We start from the raw sequence: 19,343 nt of genomic DNA, 5'->3' as shown, positions 1-19,343 counted from the left end.
CAATTTAGACCAAGTGAATTCACTTATCCTAGAAAAAGAAATGCATTCTGACTAGGCAATGGAAGAAAAACAGTAACAATATGAGAAAATAATAATAATGATAATAATAATAATAATAATAAAACCAACCTTAGCTAAACTCAATAATTTTCCATAAATGAAGACTGAGTGAAGAATTCCAAGCACTTGACCACTGAAAATTACTGATCGTTGTTATAATCCATAAGATAACAGCACCTGTAACCGAAGGCAGACTTTTTCTGAACTCTCACAAGCTGTTAGCTGGGTTTCAAACATCTAGCCATGCAAAGAAAGGAGCTGAGTACCTGAGGGAGTTGTGGGGGTACTGCATTACAAAACACATTCACACAGCTGCAAACTGATCTGCAATTAGCACATGGCAGCGGAGCAGCTCTTGATAAGCTTCAGAATAGGATCACACTTAGACCCATCCAAGGTCTTCTTGCCAGTAGCAACCTTATTAAGCAAAGCATCACCATTTCCAACTCTCAAGACATATATTTTTACTGATTATGCCATTCTTAGTGAAGAATGAGTTTTCAAACAGCATGGTGGAACTTAATCGGTGCTTACTGTAAGCCCAGTTGAACTTGCAGTGAATACAGCAAACGTTTTTTCCTTTTACATTAACAAAGCTGTAGTAGGCCTCACTGGGCCAAGCTACCAGAGTACATCCCTGTAAATGTAGTCAAGTTGAAAACAATGGCACTGCTCATAAAAAGTAATTATAATTTTGTGCATGTAACGCTCATAGGAATGAAGGTGTTTAGGATACAGCCTTATTGACAGCTTTTGTGGTACAAAAGCCTTTTAAGGGGTTGTGTTTCGTACAGTCACCTAGGCAATAAAGAATCAGTCTGCACATACTGGAGTTAAAAAAAAAAAAGAAAAAAGAAAAGGAAAATATACTTTGCTACATAACAGACAAAACTAAAGAGTGGCTTTGGAAATTTCCTTATCACAGAAACCCCAAAATATCATGGAGAAATCTTTAATCATCCATCCAGCATGAAAATGAGTGTTATTCATTTCATAACTATTTGTGATGGTTCTGAAACAATAAAGAATACATGCAAATTACACCAATACAATAAAGATTTGATTATGCTACTGCTTTGCCTATTTGACTGCAGCAATAAGCAAGAAAATGGAGACCAAGTGGAACACAATTTAGCCACCTTATACTGTAAAAGAATATTCACTTCTGTTACTGGTTCAGCTACTTAAAATAAATAATTTTGGCAAATGACTATTGTTAGGGGGCCTTATTTAATGAACTTTCCCTAGCTCCATCACAATGATCCTGAGACTACTTTCACTGTGTTTGTGCTCCACTTTTGGATTTTCAAGACAAAATTGTTTTGATCTCAAGAGATAGCAAAATACATTTTACAAAATACGTTTAGCAAATCAGCATTACACTTTCAGAATTAGTATTTTGAAATAACCTGAGCACTAAGTGAGAATACTTACATTTATTAGAATTTACAAACCTATTTTAACCTTATTAAAGTCAATGGAAATTAAATGGCAACATGAAAGTGAAGTGTTTTTTCTGATTTTTTTTTCTTTCCTAAATCAGGATATTCCATTGTATTTTAGAGGAAGGATAAGACAGAAGAACACAGATAATGATATTTCAGGCAGTTTTCAGAGTGCACATACAAGATATCCTACACAAAACATGGCAATACACTATGCTAACAAACTATTTTTTCCGTTGTGGCAAGAAAATAAACCAACAATGTTGCATACGGGGGTTTTAGGAAGCGAAAGAGTACCTTCTATTCCCCTACACGTAGTCTAAATCTAGGAGGTGTTTTCTCTTCCCTGGCTCCTTTTCCTTAAAGCCATGAATCTTCCCACACCACTGCGGGTGAGAATCCACATTTTAAATTTGATTCACTAATGCTGCTTGAAACACCATTAGCTCATCCTTCATGCTCCGTAAGCTGTGTTAGAAGGGGTCACAGAGTACTGGAGCTGGCCAGCAGCCAGTCACAGCATGGCTAGCAGCCAGCCATTCTGCTGCGGACTGGAGGGGGTTCCTGAGAGAATTTGAGAGTTCTTGCGTATTTCCACCTATATCACAGCCCAAGATCTCCTGCAGAGCTTGTATGGACAGCCTAAGGATACAAAAGGCTGTGCTCCTCGTGCTGTATTTTCTTGTTGACTAAGTTATTTGTCCACTGGATGCCTTCATAAAGTAACCAAATCAGCAGTAAGATTTTTACACAGTTTCACGCTGCTTAAGTGCATGATCTTGTTTTAGCCAAACCATATCAACACATGACTTTGTAGACTTGGTATTTTAAGATAATTCCTGCTTTCTTACCAAGCTGAGAAAAAATAAATATAGGAATTAACAATACTATCTTGTCAAAGTTCCATTTTTAGGAGGAAAGTATTTTTCTTTGTTACAGTTTCCTGTACTTTTAACATTCCCACCAATGAATTACTGGATCTGGGCCTGAAGCATTCTTTAGCAACATTTGGAAAATTTGTACATACGTTATGAAATGAAACCAAGTAACACATGGCTTCCAAGAAAATAAATTAATCTGAATTTATAGATAATAAGAGAAATAGGCAGTATGGTTTATGGGAAAAAATTCACTTAGACATGGCATGATAAAAGTAGACAATATCACCAATACATCATTCTCTCATGCATACTTATAAAGATCCATATATGAAATCTCCCACCCACAAACGCAAAACACACAAAAATGCATAGCTCTTTGGCAATGGACTTGGTATAATCTGATAGAAAAACTTTACTATGGGATGCTTGAAAATTATTGCCCCACTTTGAACATCTCCTGAAATACACTGTAATATCAGTACAAAGCTGACAGCATCAATCAGGAATCTTCAGAGATGCTTCATTTGATTTTGCAGACTGATGAGAAAGCAACAAAGTTACAGGACCAAGCAATTTCAGATACTTACAGTACATTAATCATTTTGAAATGAACTCCTTTTGTCTGCAGCTGTAATGGTTTGGAAGACATTTCCTAAACAAATAGGTATTTTCTTTTTTATTACTACTGATCAAACACTGAGACCTATATAAAACTTAAAACAAAAAAAAAATGTTTTTGTATTAAAGAGAATGTTCAGAAATGTGAAATCTTGGTTACAGAAGTTCAAATAAAATTTATTTTTTTAAATTCTATCTGACCTTGGATTTGACAAAATTGTATATAGGTCAAGATTATGAAAGGGCTTCCATTAGTGAAGTTATCTAAGTATTGTTCAGACTAGTTTTCAGGATGAAATACTAGCTGAAGTTTGTATTTACTTCATGCGCAATCACTTTAACCTTGCTATTTGCACACCAGACATCTTCTTCACAAGACTACAGAAGCTATTGACTATAAATCTTGATAAGATAAGCTGTTCATTCCCTCCTTGTCAGAGTGCTCTAAAAAGTCACATAAAAGAAAACAATTACTGAACTGAGGCAAATACTAAACGCTGATCCTAGATTTCTTATGGGGATTTCAGTAGGACTTCTGCCCAAATAAAACCAGCAGAATTAGAACCATTGTAAGAAAGTGATTATAAAGAATCCAATTCATTTGCAAAATTTAATTCATATGAATGCCAAAACTGCAGTTACAATTTATTCTAATTGGCACCATTTCTGAAATCTTGATAGTTAAAAAGATGATGAAATGAGCATAGTAATTCAACTACCTCCTTATCCTTGCATCTACGTATTCAGTCATCAGTTATACAATGTGTGGCTAAAACAGGAGTGAGAAAGCTTGTATTCCCCATCCTATGGAGGGAAAGAGTAGCCAAGACTGCCAGCTCAATATTTAAAATTAACAAAAGCGTCCACTGAGTGCTTTCTACTGTCTCTGGAGCTAATTTTGAAACGCAGGTTCCATCTATCTTTCTGCTTTAGTGAGTTGATTAAGGAAGTTTGTTTCACTTAGTTCATGGATTTAGTGTCATTTTTGTAAGTCAACATAAAAAGAAGAATTGAGGGCTCAGACCTCCTGCTAAGAGTAGAAAGGTATGAAAAATACAATGGTATTCTGCATGCATGTGTGTGTGTGTGTTCACAATAATGGTTTAAAAAACTATGGGAATGGGAAGACTATTTCTTCATTTGGAGAGTTATTAACCTGCTCAGGACAAATTTAAAAATTTTAATAATTTAAAAAAAAAAAAAAAAAAAGGTTCCAAGTACTATAGCGGGTGACAAGCAAAGGACACTCTGCAGAGTGCTAAGAGCCTACAGCCCATGCAAAGACTATGAGCCTTCTGCAATCAACCAGCAAGACCTCCCAGGTAAGGAGAGGAATTTCCCAGGAAAAAGAATAGAGATGGCAGAGTTTTCTATTTTACAAAATTCACTGTATTAGCTTGAAGCAAAAACTCGCCTGCAAGGACTCGGAGGGCAGAGCTCCGTATAAGTGTTTTTACTTGTTTCCTTTGCTTACTGAAGTTCTCTGCAGAAAAACAACAAAAACAGAAAACACATTTCTAATTGATCCTCCAGAAGTTCAGCATTTTTTAAATGTAAAGACTATTAGTTTTCTTGGGAGAAGTCACTGTAAGGAGAAAAGTCTTATCTCCTTAATCCCTGTCCACAAGGTGAAACAGAAAACCACTAACCTCATTCCTTCAGTTGTTCTGCAAAAGGACACTTTCTAGAAATACAAACCTGATTCTACTGACCTTCACTTATGCAGTGTTAATGAACTTTCTTCAGCTGATGAACATTCAGGCTATTTTACTAGGGCAAAATTGACTTGCTATAGGATAGTAATTCTCTAATGCTAAGCATCAAAAGATGTATTGTGACTGAAGTTCTTTTTTATAGGATTCCATGTTCTGGCATACAATATTCTACAGCTTTTAGATATCTAGGAATCTCAAAAACAAACAAAAAGTTATCTGCAACCCTACCTTAAAAGAAGATTTAATGGATAAAACAATGAACTCTGTGTGATTGGCCGGTCACAGAAGAATGCCATATGGTAGCACCACCTTTAAGTCACACATACATAGGGCATACACAGGGACAGGCCTCGAAAAAACATTAGAATTAATATATATATGATGTTCAGTTGATCTCTGTATACTCAGACCAAAAAAAAAAAAAATGATTTATTCAATTCAAACAGAGGATTCTGCACTGGCAAGTCCACAGTCACCATGTGTGCTACAGTTGTCTCCTTTGCCTGCATGCTGTTGTCAAAGCCTTCTGAAAAGCTGATTCCCTACCACACTTTCTAAAAAACAGAAAAGAAACACGAATTACAGAAGTATGCAAGCTCACCACATCCCCCTTAACACTTAATTAGCTATCTGATGAAAGAGTGAAACCATGCAAGATGATATGACTGATTCAACCGAGCTACTTGGATTGTTTTTTATCACAATGTTGCTCTCCAAGTGACCAAGACACTTGAAATAAGTAATGAAGGCAGACATTCTTCTGGTTCTTAGAATAGGTTAAACAGATCTACTAGTAATTTCCCTAGCTCCCCCTCTCAGCCTTTCCAAATTTGTTTTCAGCAAACTAAATCACATTCATTTTTGCCAAGTTTTCAAGTTTTTACTAAGTTAGAAAAGCATCTGTTTTTAGAGACCTCAGAGATCACCATTTTCCATTATCCTCATGTGAGTGGTAGACCCTACTATGAAAGCATCACGATCTGAGTGTTCTTTTATAACTACCACAAACAGCAATGCCTTGAGACCTTTTCAAAGTTATTTCTTTTATGGAAGAGAAGAAAATAGTCATAAGATTGCATATCTTATCTTCCGAGGGTGGGAAGTTACATGGTGATTATGATGTGGGTGAGCCACAGAATTAGGTTTGTAAATGGAAAGCAAGCCTAACAGATCTAAAAACAGCAGACTGAATAAATGTGAATGTGCACATGATACTCATGATGCAGACCTATGTGCAGAAGGATATGTAAAGAAGCGCTTATTGTCTTATGGCAAATGAACACGGTATCACGTAGTTTGAAATAGGTCTCTTCTAAAGATGAGTTAAATATCATCTCTCTATTCTTCCTGGCAAAAGCATCAGCTTAGGAAACAATCAGCAGCCTTAGGAAACAATCCCATTACTAGAAAGTCACAGGCATTTCTACTTCTCAGTAAATTAGGTGTGTTTTCTTTCGCCGTATTGGACTGCTATACTGCCTTTTCACGTTTTTGTAATGTATTTCAAGTCAGTGACCTTTTAACGGATAGAGAAGATCATATGATGCAGCTGTTTCAGCCTTCCAGACTCCCAGATTGTTCAAATACCTTCATTCCAAAACTTTAACTTTGGTTTGCAGAAGACATACTGATACACATGTAGCTGTATCTGTACATATTTCTCTGCCCTGGTTCTCACTAAGGCTTTTTTGGGGCCTTCAATCAAAGGCTAAATGCCATCTCCTGCATGTTGGGGGCACTGTGTAGAATTTTTCCAGAAAAGTGCTATTAAGAGGGCCTGTGTGCTTCAGAAACATGTCCTTTCTTCCTGTTGCAGCTTCCACTGTCTACGTTGATGACAAACTTTTCTTGTTTGTAAGACCCATCTTTCCCTCTCTAGTGTGTACGTATACACACTTGTAACAACATAAACAGTAAATTATTTTCAGGCAAGTTGGTCAGTAGATTTTCCCAGAGGTTTGGATATTTCATAGAGTTTATTCGCTTCATTGACTTAATTCAGATATTGATGCTTCTTCAAAGCACTTCTCCAAACCAGGTATTTCCATGCTCATCATGCTTAGCTCACCAAATTTCCTCTTTCAAAGAGCTTCCACAAAATAAATAAGTAAAAATCACACCACAGCTATCAGTCAGCTGAAGTTTCAAAAGAAGTATATATACACATTTAAGGATTACAACATTTCTTAGAAAACCTAATTTCCCTACACACATTGGTACTCAAAAACTTCTCTACAGTCCACAAGGAGCCATCCAAAACGTCCAGGCCAACTCCACACTCTAGCACACAAAGCTAATAGTAAGCCTGCAAAGCAGTGTGAAATACATTAGTAGATGTTTGCCTCCATTGCAATCCCTTGTTCTTTTCTACTTCAAATCAGCTTGCATATTGTAACCCCCCTACCCACGTCTGACAATAACTGTTGTGATACAACTCTGCTAAAGAAAACAGGATGCCATGAACAGTTCAGTGAAACAGTTCAGTGAAACAGTGGGAAGCTCACATTAGCAATGGAAACACAAGAAATTAAAGAAGTCTTGACAAAAGCCAAGTAAAGAGCCACTTCTCTGCTCTGTACTTGAGCCATCCTTTTTATTGGTTATCTTTATGACAGAACTGAGAAATTTAGGAATTTCTACATGGGGATGCATAGGTATGTCAGTGCAATACCATGTGATTCCACCTGTTAAAGAGTAAGAATGCTTTATTCTGATTCAGATGTTCTGCTTCCAAACCTTTGATACATTCTTTCATGGAAACGAGTCATCTGCAAAACACAGAAAACTTCAGCATTGGTTAGCTGAACCATAAGGCATTTACTACCACTACCGTCTAATATTGCCTAACAACTCCCTTCTGAGAATGTAAGAACTGGGTTTCTTGCATACAAAGACAAAACTTTGTCAAGTGAATCTTGATAACAGATTCAAGATGGGTAATACACAACCATTTTCAAATGTTATGCTGACACAATGGCATAATCTATGGCTAGAGAGTATTAACGCAAAACCCTTCTTTCAAAATTGCCAAAGCAATCAGGGCAAGAAACTCCTCACATCTTAAAAAGTACAACAAGGCATCAATTTGTTTCCAACTACTTGGAAGAGAAGATGAGTCCTTCTATACTACTGTCATTTCCCAATGCAAACGTTGTTCAAAGACACTAAAAACATGCAATTCTGTATATCAAATGATTTTCAGTGGACAGGATACATACCTGAATTAGCAATACTTATCAAATTCCTGTAAGATTAATGTAAAGGGATCAAACAATTTCATGTGATAAACTGGATAAAAGTCAATACTCCAGACTAAACTGTCTTTGATTTGTGGATTTCAAAGTATTTCAAACAATTTAAGTATTCAAACAGCACACTTTCTTTTCTTACATATGAAAACCCTTTAATACCAAACCGTCTCCCCTGAACCTTGAAAACCACCAGGTCAAAAAAAAATAAAATCATTGAACTGCTGCTATGTCTGTTTCCCCAGTCCAACAGAAGGAGGAACAAAGGCCAAAGCTTTGTTTGGTTTTCTATCAGTACTACTGTAGATTCCAGCACCAGGGAAGTAACTCGTTCTCAGCAACCCTGATACAGAGTACCTGCAGGAATTACACTTCAGAAAGAGTACCCCCAAATCCATCAGTCATTAGAAAAAGGGAGAGATGGGGTGCACCTAATTGGCTTTATTGCCCGAGACCTCAGCTATGTACGAAACACAGAAGATGAAAAGTGCCATTCCAATTCACAGCAATGTTAATTACTTGCTCATGTACTATTATCAAGACATGTTGCCTTGTATTTCAAAGACTCAAGTTCAGCCAAAAGTATACAGCTGAGGTTAAAATGAATGTTGCAAGGAAACTTTAGTTAGCATGTAGGGAAGTTATGCAATTGTGATATTTAATGGGTTCATTTGCCTGGGAAAGGAAGATAGGAACAGTGATCTGCAATTTTAAGTGACCAAACTAATTGGGGAGAGGAAGTCTGGGAAAGTGCACTACAAAGTTTATGTTCCATTATTCACTTGAATAATGGAACAGTCTTGGAATAAATTGCAACTCTTCTAGTGTTGAGAACAGTTTCTTAATCTAAAAGGAGTATTCAGACTTGGATGAGAAGTAAGAATTAATCTACCAGGAAATTAAAGGTGTATACATTATTTATGTAGCAGATTAACCAAAACTGAAAAATGAATGAGAAAAGTAAAGCATAGGGTGCCAGTAAGTTCAGTGCATCTGTTATATTCTCAAGCACAGATATATATATATATATATTTAATCTAAGACTTGCCATTTTTGTTTTTAAACTATGTTAGTACTTTTCCATTTTCTTCCTTTTTGTTTTTAAATATTTTTGCTTCTCAGCAGGACTTCAGCTGCTTGCTGCACAGTTTTGTGCTCTGTTCAGAAACACAAAAACAATACCATGCAACCACCCTGAAACTGATTCATTGTTCAATGATCTTGCATTCTTAAGTGCATGAGTTCTCTCTAAAGCCAGCTGCACAAGGGATCACAGCAGTGGGCTGAGGGAAATACACAAGCCTCCTCAAGAGCTCCCTTCAGTTTTGTCAGAATGTGTTTTTTCAAGGCTTGCAAAGGAAGAAGGCATCAGAGAACCTTTCCTTGGACATTTTCCTTTTGAATTTTCTCCCATTTTCCTATGACTAGGAAACACAGGGGTTTTCTCCTTGATTGGCAAAAGAATTCCAATTGCTTACAAAGTATATTGACATTAACAAACAATTCAATTAGCTCGTTATTATTATGAAAAATGCAATATCAATACCAGTTAAGTTTCAAATGAAACAATCTGCAACAGAAACTTATTTCATGTTAGAATGCAAGACGTATCTCAGCACACTGTACTCAGTACAAGATTCATTGTGTACTTTAATTCTTTGTCAAAAAATCAGAGACTTCAGCTTTATTGTATTCATTATTTATGCAATCCAGCTTCCCACTTTGCCCTCCCAGCCCCAAGAAGAGCTCAAACCAAAAGTACTAAGACAAAGTTCTCAAAAGAACTTCAGACACTTGAGCACATAAGGCTTGCTTCCATTGAAGTAAACAGGAAAATTCTGTAGAACTAACTGGAAGAAAAAAAACAAGGTTTGTACCTTGTCACATGTGAGGTTCCCTTGGCAGAGGACTTCCCAGAGAAAAGCAGAAGAACTTCATCTGAAATTCTTAAAAGGAATAATAATCGCTAAGGAATAATAATCACTGAAGAAAAATTAGCTTCAACAGTTTGCCACTAGATGGAGCAATTTAATATTAAAATTTCCATTTCTACAGAAAATCCTCTAAGTTCCTATCCTTTCACACCTTTGCCATTAACAAATGTATTTTTTTTCCTTTTTGTGCTAAGGACACTTAGAAATACTGCGTCCTTGCAGGTGATGCAAGTAAGAAAGCTGCATCTGAACACACAAACGTTTCAGTATTTTACCTGTATTACATCAAACACTGGTAACAATGTGAAGTAAACTCAAATTCTCAAGCACTTTAATTAAACTATTAATTCCAGTTGTCTAGCAATCTACACCACGTAATCTTCAGGAACATTAAGCATTAAGAAATATGAAGCAAATTTCTTAGAGTATTATGCTGTCCATTCACCACTGACACCAGAGGAAGCGGTGTCTTAGCCTTCACACTATTAAATATTTAGAGTTCTTCTATATCTTAAAACAGAACTGAGGATTAAGAAGATTTTGTACCAGCACATGCAAAAACAAGCAAACAAACAAACAAAAAAACACTCTTGACCTCATTAGCCGGAATTTCAGTATATATAAGTCCTATCTAGGATCCCTGCAGAACTGCCTGTGCCTTCTGTCAGCATAAGACCAGAGTTGAACTTATGTCTATCTAAATTTCAAATATCAAGCAACAATTTACAATTGTTGGCACCCAAAAATACTTCCTGGTAACATCAATCTGCACCTTATAAAGGTGATATGTATGTTTAAAAAAAAAAAATGTAAACAGCAATGTTGTTGCCGAGTGCAGTTCTGCGGCACCAAAGGAAGTAAATCCTCAATGATTACATAGGCCTTACAATCCTTCTTAAATACAGGATTTGCTGGGAAAAGGGGAAGCAATAAACAGTTAAGGGCAGCCCATGAATGGCAAACCCCCTACTGACCTCAGTTTCACCTTTTTCTTTTAAATGAATTCTGTTGATTATACTTACTAAATATTCAGATATTCAAAGTAAGTTTTGATAATCTGAATGCTATGAAAACAAGTTATAATATATTGTCTGCTGTATCTAAAGTCTGCATGCCTCCTCAGAATACAATGCACAGCTTTATTACTGTGCCCGTTATTGCACTTTTCTAATGTTAAATTAACTTCTACCTTCACGGCAGGTGTAAATAGGCACTGTATTAGCTGTTGGGTTCAGGTCCATGGTGAAAATACATGCTTTTAATGTCTAGACATGTTGCTTTCTTCTAATAATTGTCACTATTATCTTTCATGATTAATAAAAGAACAAACATCAGGCTGCTTATGCAACTCCTAATTATATACTTCTGTCACACAGTATTCGGTCATGGTTCCAAAGATACTGAGGACATATAATTGATATGGTCCCGTCATCTCCATCATTATTATGACCACATTACTCTCAGCTCCAATTAAGCTAAATTCTCCTACCTCAATCAAATAGTCTTTAAGGACACTGTAGCTGAAGATTGGCCTACTAGATGGATCTCGGGATGGAAAGAAGGAATATAGGACAGAGGGAAGGTAAGCCCTATTATTTTATTTTTAGATTATTACACTTCATTTTCATGCTTTGTTCCATCACTGCACTATTTCCAGTAAGGAGGGGGGGAAAGGGAAGGGACAGAAAAAAAAAGAAAGCAAGAAACAAGCCAAGGAAAGAATGAGAGCACACTGAATAAGGCATTCCACTAGCTACAGACATTTCTAACGCTTGTGTAAGAGCTGCCTTCATTAAAACTAACGTCAGCATTGCAGCAAGCAAAGAGGTCACTGAATGTAAAGAAAATCCAGGTTATCACATTTCAAATACCAACCTCGTATATTTCAGCCTTCTCCTCCATTAACGCCACCTCAGCGTTCACCTCTGGCTGACTGCTCCTTGACAGCATAGATACAGAAAACGGATCAAGGCTCCAAAACATTTTTCCACACGTTCTTCAGTAGTTTCTTCTTTGAACAGGAAATGAGACTACTACCAAGTTTACTGACTGCACACTACCTGCTAGATAGCAAAGCAACTTTAAAGTGTTTTATATTTCTATTGATATATTTTGTTATGTGATTACAATAAATGGTTCAAATCCGAGGCCATACCGTGTGGGATTTCAGTGAATGCATTTCAAGATATTTCAAAGCTACTTAACTGAAATGAATTCAGCTTAGTCCTTTAGATATCCAGTATTTGCTCTATAATATAAAAAGACTAAATCATAACATCAAGTGTTTATAGGAATATGAATTACACTTTAAAAAAAATCACTAACTTCTGTGTATCTAAGTAAATCATGAGAAGCACAAGAACTTAATTGTTTCTCTTTCAGATACCTAACCACTTTTCAGTCAGAGCTACTCCACAATTAACTTTGCAGCTAGTCTGCAGTATATAAATCTCATCTGAGCCCTTCTACACTGCGTGTATTTTCAGGCACCACATGCCTGCAAATTTCTCCGTGCAACAGGTAATATCTTTGAAAACACCAAAGATATGTCAAAGTTTCAGTTACCGCCAGTTAAAAAGGTATTGCAAGCAGAATGTGTGATTAATATCCCTGCCTCACCTCTATTATCACTATTCCACTCAAAAAGGAAAATAAAATGTAAAAAATAATAACACTCTTACTTCCTTACTGATACTTAAACAACAACATATTAAGGGTATGTGTGAAACACACTGTAGCAGCCACTCTCTGAACCATAGGGTTCAAAAGCAGAAGAACATGAATCAAAAAAATCTGAAGCTGCACTAAATTAGACGAGAGTACGTTTGTTTGCCATAGCATGAGAATAAAAGACTGGAGGGATGCAGGGGAAGGATGGAGAAGAGGGAATGGGGTGGGAGGGAAGCAGAAACGTATCTGGTATCAGCATGACAATTTTTTTCAAATGCATCTTTCCCTTTATATAGTCTGATGCAATTGTCCTTTCCTCTGAAAATTCTCCAGCTCTCTTCTCTCTTGGGGATGTCAATCCCAGCAGAGCAAGGACTGTGGACCTTGTAATGTAAGGCACCTTTTATTTGGTGAGCACGGAGAACACAATTAAAGCCAGCTATAAACCTGCCTGGTAACTCTCTTGTTTTAAGTGTTCATTAGATGAAGATAGATCTACCCTTTTAATTCAGAGACGTTGCACACTAAGAACAAGTTAATAACTACTTAGGACTTCAATCCCTGACAGAGTTACATATGCAGGCTACTGTCTCTGAGAAGAGATAAAGACACGGAGAGAAAAAACAGCCATCAAGTTAATCATGACCAAAAATCATTACCATCTAAGACTGAGTGTCTGATGAAGTCTGTTTCAGGATCATTTGGCATGGTTGTTTATAATACCCACAAACATATTAGAGCTAAAGAAAGCTTTGATGTATGGCCACTACATCACCAGATGTGGCACTGCAGCAGTACTTCTTTCCAAGCGAAGGACTTAGTGCCTGCTTCTCTCAGTTTTTGCTCTACATTTCAGAGCACCAAATCAAACTTGGCTGAAGACAACCTCAACAATTCACGAGCCACACACATCAACTTCCACAATACACAGTGAGACCAGTCTGTCAGTACCATCATGCAGTGGAGAATGGACACAACTTTCTGCCTCTTACATACTCTGCTGGGAGCTGCTAGCAGATCTGCAGAGGTTAGCACTGCTGGCAGTAAGACTCGTCAAAGACGGGTCAAATCCCAGCTCAGAAGCATGCAACAGAGACATCCCCACAGCAGATTTTCAAGTACAGATCCTCTGCTCAGCGGAGATTTCTCTGGGGATCCATTACCTGACTCCCTCCCCTTACAATACATTTCCCTTCCCTCCAAACACAGCCTGGGACTTCAGCTACCTCATGACTCTCAAACTCTCTTGATGTTTAGTTTGTTCGTTTTAATTTGCTGGTGTTTTTTGTTCGTTTTAATATTTGCAAAGCCTTTTGTAAAAATTTGATTTTAGAATCATAGAATTATGGAAAGCAGCACACCCTGAAGCCACACATGAAAATGCATTGATCGCCACCAGAGCCCCAGTCTTCTAATGTCTCCTCACAACAACTTTAGGTAACAATCACCCACGTTTCTTCTGTACGTCAGTCTTCTTCATAACAGCATAACATACGTTGAATCTCTCTTGGATGCACCTTGCCTTAATTTTGTAATGAACTAGGGTATTTTAGATCAGCTACCCTTGTAGCTGACAGAAGTAAAGGTGTAGTTACCTTGCTTGAACTGACCTCCTACCCGCATTCATGGAAAATAAGGCCTTAATGTTGCTCATGCTGCACCAGGCCCTATTCACTTCACTGGGTTCCATAAAAGCACAGAGCCCATCTGTGCTGAGCTCATTGCAGAAACAACGCTGCATATGTTAAGCTTGATCCTATCATCAAGTTTAATTAGAATCACTGGGACTTAGCACAGGTGTAAAGATCCATCACGATGATCCACTTGTAGGATCATAGCCTTAATGTAAAGGCACATAGCATTTTGTTATTACTTCAAATAATCCAAGTTGATCTCCTTTAAAGAAATATGGTCTGATCGTACAGCTGGTTCTGCACAGGTGGGGCACTTCCTCTCCACAGACATTAACCGGTGTAAGTCAGAGTTCCCCTCATAAGCGGAGAAGGGAAAAGAACAGGAATGAACCTCCTTCCCCTCCTGCACTCTTTTCTCACTGACTGCTAGTCTTCCCAGGGTCCAGAATTAATAAATGATAGTAAGATAAGGTCTGTTGCACTCCGCTCCTCCTGGCATCTGCCTGCTTTGCTGGGTGATAATATGCCTACATGTAGCCCTGAGTAATAGTATGTAAATCCAAAAGACAATTTTTAACTATAAAGTGTGCAGCAACTGGTAGCAGAGCTACAATTACATCACAGTAATTCACTCAAAAGTTGTAAGATTAGCTACTTAAAGAGTATTAAAGCAACAGTGTAAGAAAACACAAAACTTGCACACACCAGAAGAGCTAAATAAACTTAAAGTGATTTTAGTTTTCTGCTTAGGACGTGTTGTCATCTTGTCCTCTTCACTGCCAGAGGTACGTCAGTAACAGCCTCAGAGTTCTCATGCTTTTTAAAAAAAAAAATATTGGAATTCCCTTTAAGAAATTACTCACCTGTCATTCAGATTAACTTCTAAGAAATACTGTGGAAGAAGTGAGTTTTCAATACAGGAAACAACATCTCAAGCTAAACACAATAAAATTACACCTCTGAACCTCCCCCCTCCCCTTCACCGTTTGGCATTTTCGTTACTAAACACCAGCCAGCTCTGGTCTAAAAAAGATTATGATATTAAATTAATTTTTATCACAAATTTTAATCTAACCTAGACACATTTCACTCTAATGCAGGGATTATTATTGGAAGCTCTTTGAAGCAAAGCATTCTCCTATCCCCACAGTGATCTAAGAAGCAAGACAGGAAGGTGAGAATTGCTATTCCTCATTGATATACTATTCTTTAAACATCTCCCGGCTGAGATTATTAAAAAAAATAAAGAAAAATAAAGAAAAAGGCAAAGTTGTATACATTCTCCCATCTAATTTTTCCAGTACCTGACAGCTCCAGAACTTCACAGGATCCAATCTAGAAGGCCAACTATGGGAATACAAGAGTAATGCTACCATGTCTACAAGTCAGGGAGAACACATGCTAACACTACTGAAAAGCTTTTTTTTAAAAAAAAAAAAAAAACTAACATCAGGATCACATTTTACACATGATTCTTTATTTTTAAGCAAAAGAACTCAAGAGAAAATGTTATCCTATAGTAGACTTGTACTGTGAATTTTAGCATTCCCACTTTACCGGTGAACAGAGGGAAGAGGGAGGGAAGGAAAATGATTTTCTTTAACAGGTATCAATATTACTTACAAAATTAACTAATGCTCCCCCCAGCCCCTCCCCCATCAAAAAGTTCATTGATTTCTAGATCTTATTCTGTGCCTAAAAATTAGTGGGCTGGGCTACAAGTGCTGTGCCCTCACTCACCTAATACAGTGCAGGTGGAATGCTATGTAATTTCTTCCTTCCCAAGAGTTTCATTTAATGTAGACCCAAACACATCTATACGTGGTTGTCCCTCTAGAATACAACACTAATTTAAACAAGACAGATTAACCAGAAGTTTAAAGGAAAACTTACTTCTTTCCTGGTAGAGTCTTGATGGCAGTAACCATAACATCATTATTACACCTGTTGGCTGTTCTTCACAAACCTTCCACCCTAATTTCTGTATGCATCACTCAGTGAAGTCATGCTCTTCTTTAGATAATGTATAGGACTAGCTAGATGTAATCACAAAAATACCCTCGATTTTGCTTACAGGATCTTTGATACGTTTCTAATTAGTTCTGTAATATGCGCAAGGATTCTAAGGCATGCTTTGTCAAACTAGAACACCAGAAGTCACAGTACTTTTCCATCTCTTTGGGACAAAGGCCTTAATAATACAACCTCAAGAAAATAAATAATTAAAGGCAAATTAGCTAATGGTACTGACATCCCTCTTATTTATTTTGCTTTTTTAGCATGTTAACTGAGTACAGGGGATGAACTAACAGAATAGGGGCTGAAGAAAAAGCATTCAGATATTTTAAGGCAAGGGCTGAACTCAGGATTCCGTATAATGCTAAATTCATGGACTTACATACTTAACTACCTTCTATTTTGGGACTCACTTGGAATGTTCTCTCTTGCTCAGTATTTCACTGTCACAGTACTTAAACGTAGAGCTACAGTTGTTCAGCACTGCCTTGTATTTTCCAAAATCTGTAAGAAGAATGATTTAATTATCAGATATTTAGAAAGGATAATGTTGCTTTTTCAAACTGGTTCCTCTTTTGATTCCTGCACCAACACACTTTTAACAAAGAATCTAGCACTTTGGGAAAACGAGAAAGCTTATAGGCCCTGTCTTGGCATGGTTCACAGTATGTCTAGTCTACACCCAATTGGCAGACTAAGCCGAGCATGAACTAAATCAGCTGCCTGTTTTAGACAGAATCTCAGAGCTTTGCTGACTCTGTTGACACCTGCTTATACAGCTACAAGTTTTCTTTGGGGCACTACCTGTGTTTGCCTCTGAACACAACTTGTAAACCATACACGCCGGCACATTGACTCCTCCTCTGCAATAGGAGCATTCTAGTAGATGAGCTGCAGCAATGGAACATGTACATGCTGACAAGCGTATGAAGTCATTAAATCACAGTAGTTCGGTCATTTCTGATTACTTCTATATACCCTTAAACATCTGTTCTCAAAAATGGTTCAAGTTAACTTAAATACAATTTAGCATCACTCCAGCATGTTCAAAATGATAAATTATTGTATAAATATCTTGTCTTGCCTCGCCCACCTTGTCCAACAATGTGCCCCAATCTGCACCATGCTCCCCAAGTAAAGCCAATTCACGCCTCTTGACTTCTGTCTGCCAAACTAAGACCACTTCATATAAATTACAGCAAAACTGTGCTAGCATAGATTTTACTGGATAATCTGAAACTCTGTCCACAGTAAAAATTGAGCCAGAATGTCTGGTGAAGGCAGTATAAGTAGGACTCCCCCACACAGAAGGACTCCCCCACTTTTTCACAGTTGAGTCACGTGAACAACCTCTGAAACTCTTCTTTATACCCGAGAAATGAGTTATGTACCTTGGGGCTCTTGATTACATAAAGATGTTCACATGATGCCCACAGACTCAGAAAAGAGACCCCCCCATGACCTTCCAAGTTAGAATTCTTTCAGTACTTTAAAATAGCACATTAGGTAAAAATCACTGAAGAGCCCAAAGTGCACTTGAAGCACTTTTATTCACCACAGAAGGCGTACACCTCAACAATTTTATCCAGCTGCTAAGACAGTTCCAGATATCATCTACAATTTAGCCTGGGATGGTGCATCTTCATCCATGATATCTAGTGTGCTTTCATCACTGGTTGCTGTCACGTACCACTGTGACAGCAAACAATAATTAAAACCTTGCCTTAAAACTGTTACCCGTGATTTATGAACTTTCAATATTCTTTGTGAAACAGTGACTGTTAGACAACTGGCAGGTAAAGTTTTCCTCTTTCCTTCCCCTTTTCTTCTTAGCCTATAATTGTCTGGCCACTCAAAACGGAAATTAAAGCCGCTGGCTTCAAGCGAACTAAGCCTATATGCAAATTTGCATATGTGCAAGCTTATGAACTATATCAACATAGTTTCGTATGCATAAGTCAGTGGAAAAAATCTCATTTGTGTAAAGATGTGCATTGTCATTGTACAGCTATCTTAACATCTCTTTTATGTGAAATTAACTCCGTGAATATGTCCATAAGCTTCTTTTGTAACGCACAATAGACAGTACTTCAGATTGTTGGGTTTGTTTGGTGCTCAACAATGGAAGTCTAAGAACATGTAAAATGTTTATTTCTTTGCTTTTTTCAAAAAAAAAAAGAAAAAAAAAAGAAACTCCAAAATTTAACCTGCAGTTCTAGAGCACAGAGGCTATGATTAGGCCATAGCAATGCAGAGATGCACTAAGACAAATGGAGCAAATATCAATGCTTGCACGAAGATGTATCTACCAAAAATGTCTCAGCTTGCGTGAGCCTGGCGGGATCTGCACAGGCAAAAACAGTTTTAATTGCTTCCACGCAGCCTCCTGGATGAGCTCAATTAGCCAGATGTGACATCGGAAATTACGGTGGAATGGGAACGTGCGGGTGTGTATGGACCAGGCAGCAGAAAGCATGTGCTTATGGGCAGGTGAAAAAACACACGGGCAGGAAACTGCGAGTAAATGCTGGTGCCACATGCCGCCGGGGGCGGGGGGGGGGAAGAGACACCATTTCCTCACAGGCGCTCACTTTGAAGCTCTGAGGCTCCCCGGCCCCCCAAGCCCCCCAGGCACCCCCCAGCGCCGCTCAGCCCTTTCAGCTACCGAGCACCGCCCTGCCAGCCCCTCACTCACCGCGACCTCCTGGGCCACCGCTGCAGCTCCCGGGGGCGGCAGGGGGCTGCCCTCACTCGGGGCGTTTGAGGCGAGCGAGCCCCGTCCTTCCCGAGCTAGCTGCCTGGGCTAAAAGCGGCTGGGGGGGGCTTCCCCTGACCCCCGGGGATCTGCCACACGCACACCCCAACACGAATCCCCACAGTATGGGGGGGAACGGCGGGACACGGAGCTTCGCGAACGGGGCGGGCGCTGAGGGGGCTGAGGGCGCTGAGGGCGCTGAGGGCGCTGAGGGCAGGGCACGGAGCGGCTGAGGCGCCCCCCCTCAGCGGCCGCCGCCCGCTCGCACCGCTCATCCTGCTGGGGATGGGGGGGGGCGGTGCGCGCTTCCAGCCGCCTCCAGGGAGCCCTTTCCTCCCCCCCCCTCCTCCTCCCCTCCCCTCCCCAC

The 19,343-nt window shown here is 38.6% G+C and overlaps 1 long non-coding RNA gene across 3 annotated transcripts in view; it reads right to left on the bottom strand.

The window, feature by feature from the left end:
* Positions 1 to 19,333, bottom strand: part of LOC106034043 (uncharacterized) — a 504,730-nt gene extending 485,397 nt beyond the window's left edge. Inside the window, exon 1 of one of the 3 annotated variants that reach the window (XR_010833079.1) lies at positions 130 to 19,333. This is a non-coding gene — a long non-coding RNA (uncharacterized lncRNA). The remainder of the gene's footprint in view (positions 1 to 129) is intronic. The other 2 variants (XR_010833077.1, XR_010833078.1) reach the window with 2 other exon arrangements.
* Between the last annotated feature and the right edge of the window lie 10 nt (positions 19,334 to 19,343).

The sequence above is a fragment of the Anser cygnoides genome, chromosome 8 (genome assembly GCF_040182565.1).
Source record: "Anser cygnoides isolate HZ-2024a breed goose chromosome 8, Taihu_goose_T2T_genome, whole genome shotgun sequence".
Taxonomy (NCBI): Eukaryota; Metazoa; Chordata; class Aves; order Anseriformes; family Anatidae; genus Anser; species Anser cygnoides.
The sequence above is the reverse complement of the archived record's forward strand: the minus strand, read 5'-3'. Positions and strand labels throughout refer to the sequence as shown.